We start from the raw sequence: 10,274 nt of genomic DNA, 5'->3' as shown, positions 1-10,274 counted from the left end.
GCAGTGCTTTATGGCTGTCCGAAAGAAAACCACTTACCTTGTGTACAAACTCGAGGCAAATCAGGACCTTTAGACCATGAAGGACTTAAATTACATGGGGACCAGGATGTCTGTGAAGCTTGGAAACACTGAGTCTACACTTGGGAGGCATGTGTGGATCCATCTAAATGGTGATCTGGGTCAGTCCGCAGTGTGAAAGGAGTTCATCGGTCCTTTCTGATCCATCCAAGCTGACTACACACTTTGCTCAAGGCTGCCACTTAAGCATCCAGTGGTGGACCTAAGGCAGGAGCTCAGGGGAAGACGACACCCCAGGCACCCCCCTCACAGGGCAGACAGAGACGAATCCCAGCCTTGTTACTGCTATAGGCTGAATATCTATGTCCTCTCAAAGTTTTGTTGAAATCCTAATCTTCAATGGGATGGTATTTGGAGGTGGGGCTTTTGGGAAATGATGAGGTGGTGTGTGTGAAGCTCTCAGGAACAGGATTAATGCTCTTAGACACAGAATCCCCAGAAAGCTCCCTCACCCGTTCTACCCAGTGAGGTGGCGGTGAGAAGACAGCATTCAGGGAGGACGCAGGCTCTGCCCAGAACCTGCTGTGCTGGCACCTGACCTTAGACATCCAGCCTCCAGAACTGCAAGAGTAAATGTCTGTGGTTTATAAGCCGCCCAGTGTGCGACATTCTGTTCTAGTGGCCTGAAGGGACTGAGTCACCCAGCACGTATCCCTGTCCTTCTGGAAAAAAAACACAGCAGAACCTCTCAAAAGGGCAGAAGGGTGGTGCTCCTTGGGCTCTTTTCCTTCTTCCCTTACTTTTTGCCCATTTTCCAATTTTCTTTCCATTATGCCACCCTGCTCTCCTCCAGAGGCTGAGATGGGTCAGGACAGTGGCTGAGGGAGGGCAGGGTGCCGTGCAACTGCCTCCTTACCTACTCTGACACAGTTTATCACTGAAGGTTTTTCTGATTACCTTCCTCCCAGGCGTCATGCATGTGGCAGCCTGGGCTTGGAGTCGAATGAGTCTAGGTTTGAGTGTAGCTCGTTCTGACCCTGCTCAGCAGGTGACATAGTCAGCAACATTCATAGCACCTGCTTCAGTGAGCTCCTAAGAATTAGACAAGAGTGTGCATGTGGACAGGGCACCCAGTGAGGCACAATTTCATGCCATTGGTGTCACTGTTAGCTGGGCTTGTTTGGTGAGAGATGGCTGCTGGCAATTTGCCTTCTTACTGGTGGAAATATCAAACAGTGAAGAAGGCCTTCCTTTGTTTAGGACCCAGTACCACACCCCTCAGGTAACACCCATTCAGAGCACCTGTTCCCATCCGTCCTCAGGAACCGGTGGTGGAATAGGCTGTGTGGTTGGGAGGTGAAGCAGAGATGATGGTGAGACCGCAAGAGCTGGAGGCACAGGGCCTCCTGACCCTGGCTGGACCCCTCAGGTGTGGCAGTGGGGTGGGAGAGAGACAGGAGGTGCTCCAAAATGGGATGCCACCCACCCCAGTTCCCCCCACCAAAGTCACCCCCATCAAAGGCAAAGGTGGAAGGGGAAGAGCTTCCCCAGCCAAACACAGGAGGCTCTCACCCAAAGCAACTGCGTGTAAGCAAAGTCACTGATGGTCAAAGTGTTGGCTGAGGCAGAAATGGGGGCTGTGAGCCAAGTAGAACTTTGTTGCAGAAAAATAACTTGTTATCTCTGTTCACTCAAGTCCATGAGGATAAAATACACGTCAGCTGCGTGTTGTGAAGAAGTTCAACTAAAGAGTTGACGAGTGTGCCTGGACAGAGGAGTAACACGTAGAGGGTGGTCGGGGCACCCTTCTGAGCAAGGACATATGGGGCAGGAACGGGAACGTCCAGGGGGTTCCCTCCCAGTGGACAGGAGCCGTGGAGTCAGCAAATGAGAGGTGAAGAATCAGCAAAGAGAGGAAACCCAGCACCAGAATAATGAGAAATTGGGATTTGTTCATCAAAGGAGCCTGGACAGTGGAGTCACTCCATCAGGGACCAGCTCATGTTCCCAACCTGACAGGTAGCAGTGTCTAGGACCCCACCTGTGCCTGCACGGGATGTGAACGGCCTGGGGGGCATGGGGAAGGAGGGACTGGAGGTGTCCCCATGCTGCCCACACCTCACCTGCGGGGTCTGCTGATCTGCTCCCCCCTCCTCCAGGACCTCCAGATATGCTGGCTCCCTGGGGTGCTGAGCCGTGTTTGAGAAGCTGGGGCTTATCGGAGGAAGTAAGCCTAGGCCTTCCACCGGAGCAGCAACTAACCAAAGGGATTGCCCTGCTAATCCAAGACCAGACACGGAGGGGGTGACACCTACAGTTCAAGACAGGAGTTAACACCTGGAAAACAGGGCGAGGAAGCCAAGGACACACACAGATCAGAGGGCCCAGCCTTTAGCCTAAGGGGTCAGGAACTGACAGGCCCTCCAAAGGCTCCCACAGAGAGGCCTGCATCGTGGAGGGGAAAAGTAGTGTGGACTCCTTTGAACCTGATTTCAAATCCCAGCTCACTGCTTTCAGCCACATGGTATGGATTAGGTATTTTTTTTTCTCCCAGATGACTTGATTTCCATCTCAGTAAAACAGGATGAAAACATCAGTCTATAGACTGGTCTGTGCCATACAAGTCTCTTTGTGGAAGCACTTAGCACTCCTTCTCCTAGGAGCGACCCTCTCCTGGCTGGTCACAGCAGAGCCCTCCCTTGAGATTCCCACACTGAGGTGGGGGGAAACCTTCTGCCCCATTCCACACCCTTGCCTGGTGGGAAGGGAATCCAGCATGACCCCCAGCCAGGCTTACCACCACACAGGGAAAGCCTATATGCATTGAACCAAGGCACCATGCCCAGCAAGGGAGGATCGCCCTGCTGGTTCTGATCCTGGAGTCCACACCCTTGAGGCCAACTCCAATTCTATCCCTGGGGAGCCAACAGTCCTCTTCCTCTGCTGAAGTCAGTCCAGGTTCAGAGCTGGTGGCCTTGGAAAGCCTGGGAGAGTGGCCCCTGCCAAGTGCTTTAGACAGGATGGCACAGGGAAAAGAGGCTCCCTACGTCCTCCCCTCTACAGGCAGCCCCACTGATTCATAGCTAGGCAAGGGCTTACAGCCTCCTTTGCAGAGGAAGCAGCCAGTCAGAGGCCCCATACCTTGTCTTAAGCTGAAAAGCAGGTGGACAGGCGGCCAAGCAGGTGGAAGCAAGCATTGTCTCCTCCCAGGCCGGCATTCTGGCTTCCCAAACAGGCTCAGCCCCTGTCCTACAGCCAAGAGGAACCAGGCAAGGGGGAAGGAACCAGCCCCCGGGCTGGAGGCTAAGGCCTGAGAGGCACTGTAGCCACCATGCCTAAGAGTCAGGGCAAAAGCCCAGAAACTGCTGCATTGGACTGAGATGTCCCACTGCCAGGCTTAGAAGCTGGGGCAGATTCACACCCCCTTGTCTTGCCTGGTACAGAAAAGGCAGACTGGGATGGCTCAGCTCAGCCTCTCCCCTGGGTATTTAGTATATTTTTCTCTCCCTTTGCTTCCAGCCAGCAGGGAATAAATGGGTACTGGTACCACATGAAAGGGTACAGAAGTGGAACAGCTCAGCCTGAGTGCTGGCCCTGTACCCCATCCCCTGCCAGCGCCCCTCACACTGCCATCCTGGGGAGGAGAAAGCAGCTGGCAGCATCAAGACCAGATCTGGGAACACCCTGCTGACCCTTCTTTGTCCTCAGGCAAAGAGGGGTAAATGTGAACTCCTGAGGCTGAGGAGTCAGAGGTTCCTGAGCTCAGGCAAAATGTAGACAGCACGTGACACACTGTACCCCTGCCCACACAAACATGTACACAGAGAGAACACACATGTATATACACTAAACCACAGGAACACATAGAGAAACATACTCTCAGAGAAACACATTTGTACACACTCTCACACATGAAAACACATGCACACACATTCACATAAAACACAGGAACGTGTATACACACAACACACACATGCATGAACACAGAAACACCTGCACACTAACACAGAATACACACATAACACACAGATAAATATATGCAGACACATACGTGCACACTCCCACACACCCCCCAAGGCTCCATCTACTCATTCCACAATCTAGAAGACCTCCAGGGCCACCACAGGGTGGCCCCCACAGGACCCTGAGGCCACACACATGCATTTAAGGGCCTTGCAGCTGCCTCCTCAGCATATTAGCTGGCAGAATTTCTAATGCTTTTAAATAAGACACGTTTTAAAGCTCAAATTCAAGCATTTTTGCCTGCTACCCCAAGTTTTAAATTTTGCATATCATACAGTCAAACATGGTACAATTGTAATCAGACACTTGTGTCGAGGGCGTTCACCTTTGTGTACAGTTTCTTGTCTCCCTGTCCCTGGCCCTGTTTTTATAGGAATTGCAGTCTCTGGAGCCTTCAAGACCGTGACCCCCCATTTTTCTTCAGATGCCAGCGCTGAGCAGTGTGGGCCCCTGATGTGCTCCTCACCTGCACCAGGGATTGTACACTGCTTGTCCAGCCCCTGCAGTCATGGGGCGCAGGGTGGGGCACTTGGCCCACCACTGCCATCCCTGGGAAATCATGTGCAATCACACCATCTCAGTGAGGCCTTTCCTGGCCTCCCAGCCAACAGAATCCCACACTCCTCTCCTATCCAGCTTTTTTTCTATGGCACATATGACCATTTAGATGTCTGTTCCTCTTACTTACCTTATTTATCTCACTTATTTCCTGTCTTTCCCACCAGAATGTAAGTTTCATAAAAGTAGGGATTTGTGTCATCTCCCCTACCCCCATCCGCCCCCCGCCCCACTGAGGGTGGAATCCCTAGTCTCTCAGTAGCTGGCAGCTTCTCAGGAAATACCACCCAGCCATGTGTCCAGCGACCCAGCAGGCAGCTACACACCCACTCTGTGCCTGGATTTGCCCCAGGTGCCTTATAAGAACCTCATTTCACCCCTAGTAGCGCTGAAAGGCCTAGGACACAGGTGGCAAACAGAAGGCCCACAGGCCAAATCTGGCCCTCCACCTTGTTTTATCCTGCCCAGCACCTTGTTTCTGCCCAGCGGCAGTGCCGAGCTCTCGCTTAACTGTTAAGGAGTAGTTACATTTATACAGTCCTAAAATTATATTCAGCCCTTTGAAGGCAACGACGAAACTGATGTGGTCCCCAGGGAAAATGAGTTTGACATCCCTAGCCTAGGAGATGTTAAGACAAGAGTGCTGAGCTCCGACAGAAAACCTGAGAAGCTGCCTGCTGACTTGATGGACCCTGGATCCATCTAGGTCTTGGGACCATGGCCAGGCAGCATCACAGTGGTTAAGGCCTGACCCCAGAGTCCTGCACCACTAAAGTTGGGTAGCTGTGGGCAAGTTTATTAAGCCAGCTGTGCTTTTCTCCCCCTCACCTATAAAGCCAGGACCCTGAACACCCATGTCTGTGGGTGGTGGTGGGTGGTGGTGGTATTGAGGACCACATGAGGCATGGAGTGCCTGGTGGGCAGCAAGTGCTGGGTGCTGGAGCCATTACTATGCAAGTCCCCTCTTCCATACAGCTCCCCCAGACCCTCTCTCGCCTGGTCTGTGCCCGGCCAGGGCCCAGGCACCCCAGCCTCTCCTGTGAGAGCCTGGAGGAGGCTCCCTGTATCGCTAGGACAGGACTGAGGCTCAAGAACCCCTGTTCCAATTGGCAACTTTGCAGCTAGCCCATCCTCACCCAGTGGAGGCTCCCCAGCTTCGAGGAATGCCCCAGAGGGAGGTAGGCAATAGAGCGGGCATGCAGAGGATTCCTGGGAGGGACCCCTGCCTCCTGCTCTGCCGCATAACCCACTGCCTGGAGCGCCCCCAGCACCTTCTGTTCTAGAACAGCTCCCCTACAGCCTCCCCTGCACTTGACGACTAAGTGTGCCCTGATAACTCTCTCAACAGCCGCAAGAGGGCGCTGTCATCACCATTCAAGGACAGCGGGGCTGCAACCTGGGATTCGCTGCGGATCAGGCGGCTGAAAAGTTTCCGCTTGGGGTGTCCTCGGTGTCCTTCAAAACAAAGTCAGAAGAGACCTCCAAGGTCAATGGAACCGCCTTTTAGATGCTCAAGAAATGCCCTGCCCTTAGGCAAGCTACCGGAAAGGGTGCCCAGGACTCCGGTGACCCAAAAAGAAGTCCGCAGCTCACAGTCAGTCTCGCCAGGCTTCCCACACAGACCCGAGGGTGAAGCTTCTCCAGAATGGGACCGTGCGCCACCATGTGGCCGTGCCTGGGAACGCAGGTCCTGGAACATGGCCACCCCCCAGAAAGGGGATGTGTGTGCGCCCGCTTGCGTGTGTGTGTCGGGCGGCGGGGGGGCGGGGGAGCGGGCGGTGGGAACGCCCTGGTGGAAACCTCATCAAGCTGCGGGAGAAAAAGGGAGGAGGCCCCTCGACAGACCTTTCTCGAGTTGGAAGGTCCTTGACAGAACTGGATCTCCTGACAGCCGCCACCTTGAGGTTCATCCCTCTGAAGGAAGCTGCCTGGTGGCACAAACCCCACTCCTGAATCCCAAAGTTTCCCTTGAGGGCTCACATCCCAAGGACACTACCCTCCCATGACACCTCTAGCCTGAGCAAGATATAAGCCCCGCGCTGCCAGGGCTGCTCTGAAAATTCAGAGGCAGTCCCAAAGAAATGGCTGAGAGTAACAAGAGACAAAACATTCATCCATTTATTCAGCAGAACTTACGGATTGCTCACAAAGAGCCAGTCACCCTGTGAGGCTCTGAAGCTGTGTCCTTTACAGGCTACAAAGTTTTCAAAGCTACCCACGGAAATTAAGACAAACCAAAAGGCCAGACCCCCAGTGAAGCCTGTGTGCCTATCATCATTGCTCTCTTCCCAGCTCTGAGCCCAGGAAAAGGCCTCATTGCACATTCCAGGTCCTCACCCTCCTACACCTCTGATGTGATGGCAACTTGTATTTAAGGAGGGGTAGCTTGTGGGAGGCTCACACACTCCTCCGATAATATGAATGGGCACTGGTCCTGCCTAATCTTACCCAAGAGTTAGAGTGTGACTTAGATGTATTAGGAGTAAACTGGAGACTCTGAAGAAGCCCATACAAGCAAGCTGCTGTCACACTGTGGCCAGTCTGCCCAGGATGCACAGAAAAGCTTGATGCCATCTTTTGGATTTTGCCAGTTTCCAAACTCTGCTCTGTTGTCCTCCAACAACTCTGAAGGAATTTTTTCTTCGTTTGGTAATTACGCAGAGCATGGTGCGCTGGGGTCTGCTGACAATCCCTTGAAGGGTCTGTGAGAGTTAGTTATTGACATAATTGGTACAGTCAGAGAAAGGCCACTAAACCTTCCAGAAAATTGAAAATTGATTCTTAATATTTTAACACATGATGTAGGAAAAATGGAATCACAGAAATGATGAGCTCACTTATGTGATTGGAGACTTGTGGCTCCTTTAGAATTGAAAATGTGTGCATTGTATATGGTTGGAAGTGATAATTTACAAAAAGCCTCATGCTCTAATATCCCTCCTCCAGACTTTTCAAAATCCAATGGAAATTTGGCGAGATTGGCCCTTGAAAGCTATAACTGATGCGACAGCAAATCAGAGCCTGGGTCCCCCAGATCCAGACCCCACAGAGGACTGAGCAACATACACCGGGAGACTGGAGACTGGAGACCCTTTACAGGAGAGAGACCCACTTCCAGCACATGGGGTTGTTCATTCTGGACTCCAGGAAAACAAACCTGCTTCCTCCTCTCCTCCCACGGTTGGCAATACGCTCCCTACAGACTGTTTATACACGTATAGAGAACCTTATGTCCCAATGGGCAGAGTAAAGCTGTTTGGAACCACCGAATATTTTAGCCTGATCCTCCAACTCTAACTCCACTTTGGTGTATTGAAAACATCAGGGTGTTGAAAGTCCCCTTTGGAGCCAGTCTCTGTTTGGGGGGACCAGAACAAGGCTCCTCCCCTTGATGGCACAAAAGATTCTTATGGGTCCTGGGTATTGCCCATGGTGACCACAGTGCCTACTCCACCTGCCCTCTGGTAGGAACCAGGAAAGGGAGGGTAAATGGTCTGGACCAGTGCTGATAGAAACCAAATGACAGCCACAGAGGAGACACATTTAAAATGTTTCTTTTTAAAGATTTTATTTATTTTTAGAGAAATGGAGAGAGAAAGGGAAGGAAAGAAACATCAATGTATGCTTGCCTCTCACACCCCCAACCGGAGACCTAGCCTGAAACCTAGGCATGTGCCCTGACTGGGAATCGAACCGGCGACCCTTTGGTTCGCAGGCCAACACTCAATCCACTGAGCCACACCAGCCAGGGCCACATTTAAAATTCTTTAAAGAAATAAGTGACATTAATTTTAATCAGATATTTTATTTAACCCAATATGAAATAATTTATTTCCAAATGTAATGGGTACAAAAAATTTTAATGAGATATTTTTATCTTTTTAATATGAAATCCGGTGTGAATTTTACAAATGAGGACATCTTAATACAGACTAGTCACATTTCAAATGCTCAGTCACCACACATGGCTCATGACTACCACATCAGACCTTTGCCAAAGTCCAGAGTAGGGTATCTGGTCCTCAATGATGCTTTCAAAATATAACTGAGCCAAAACTACTATAAATGTGGGAGCCTGGACCTGAAAGACTTAGTGGGTAGAGTTTACTGAGGTCTTAACAGGGCCTTCCGATCCTGAGAGGAATTGCCTGAGAAGAGCAGGAGACTGAACCAAGACTCGTGTAACAGGCACACCTGTTCCATTGCATCCCCAGGTTGTCTTTTCCAAGTAAATGAATGTCCACCAGAGAGAACCTCCAGCATTTTTAGCACTATTTGTGCTGAAATTATTAATGAAATACAAGACCAAGAGAACTTTTGTGATGAACAAATTTACTTTTTTGGGCAGTGAGAGCAATGGAACACCTAAGTTTCCCTCTTTGCCTTGGCTGCCAGGAAACTCAGAGCCAAGTCTGCTCTCAGTTAAAAGATACTGCCTTACTTCCATTATTATGCAGTTGCTTTCCTTTCATTGTTATTTTAATAGTTTGGGGATTTTGCATGGCTTCTGTCTTCTTGAAATTTTAAGAAACTTTGAAGTCTTTGAAATTGTCAGGGTGTGTATATGTAAAAAAGCTTCCACATTTTACCAATAGATGTCAGTATTATGCAACATAATATATTGGCTTCAGGCCCACCAGATCCTATTCTGCTATTTAATAGCAATGTGGCTTTGCGCAGGTAACCTGTAACACCCTGTGTCTCATTTTTGTTGGGTGATAGAGGGTTGTTGTGAAAATGAAATGAGATGAAATATAACTTAGGAAGTGATAATAGCCTTGTGATTAATTACATGGACTCTGAAACCAGGTGGCCTGGTTTCAAATTCTATTGTGCTATTTTGTGGGGGGGCTCCACCCGCAGGGCCACTCCAGCCACCACGGATGAGAATAAGTCTACCAAGACATGATCTGCTTGGAGAGGAAAGGTGGCCGATCTCTCAAAGGAGAAGGGCCAAGAGCCTTTTCCTCGATGGGCTTTTTTAGGATTCAATTTGCACAGGAATACAGGTAAAGCTCATCAATCATTGTCAGGCAGTAAGGATCAAACAATAGATAACAAACAAAGAACTCTGAGGGCTTATTATGAGTCAGGGTCAGTTAGCTAAAGGACTATAAGACTTTGGGAAACAAACTCATTTCAGGCTTGGACCCTTATTATTAAAATTGAGGGTATTAGCAAAGCAGGTTTCACAGGATTTTATGCATTCTTTCTTAGGCCTGATCTCTCCAGGGAATCTACCCTTTCCAGCACAGGACTGCACCGCCCTCTGTCATTGTTTCAGGCTTAAGTCAGGCAGGGGAAGTAAGGCAGCCAAGAGATTAGGAGACTTCTTGCAGACAGAATGAGGACTCAGGCTATGTCAAAGCCGAGGGGCGAGGGTCCATCTCTCCCTTTTTCTATAGCTCCCGAGTCCTTCCCTGTGGGCCTCTTCATGACCATGCCTGTCTTAGGTCGTCCCTCCCTTGAGGAATCTTACCCGTCATTGGCTAACTGGTCAGGCTCAGGGCCAAGCAGGGTAAAGTAAATTGGGCAGGGTGGTGCCCCGGCCAGGGAGATAAGCTTTGTCTCCTTAGTGGCTTATGGTCCCAAGGTCTCTGACTCAGTCTTAACTATGGGGGGTTACAGCTTCTGAAACCAGGCAGGGCGGTTCCCAACACTACTTAATAGCTGTG

This window comes from Desmodus rotundus, chromosome 4 (genome assembly GCF_022682495.2).
Source record: "Desmodus rotundus isolate HL8 chromosome 4, HLdesRot8A.1, whole genome shotgun sequence".
NCBI lineage: Eukaryota > Metazoa > Chordata > Mammalia > Chiroptera > Phyllostomidae > Desmodus > Desmodus rotundus.
The sequence above is the reverse complement of the archived record's forward strand: the minus strand, read 5'-3'. Positions refer to the sequence as shown.